A 203-nucleotide genomic window follows, 5' to 3' on the forward strand; every position below is an offset into this window, starting at 1 on the left:
ACTACTGTATGAGCAGCAGGGTGATGACTGGGTGTGTGTGTATACTACAGTATGAGCAGCAGGGTGATGACTGGGTGTGTGTGTATACTACTGTATGAGCAGCAGAGTGATGACTGGGTGTGTGTGTATACTACTGTATGAGCAGCAGGGTGATTAGTGTGACTGGGTGTGTGTGTGTGTGTGTATACTACAGTATGAGCAGC

Source organism: Salmo trutta, chromosome 1, assembly GCF_901001165.1.
Source record: "Salmo trutta chromosome 1, fSalTru1.1, whole genome shotgun sequence".
Classification (NCBI taxonomy): domain Eukaryota; kingdom Metazoa; phylum Chordata; class Actinopteri; order Salmoniformes; family Salmonidae; genus Salmo; species Salmo trutta.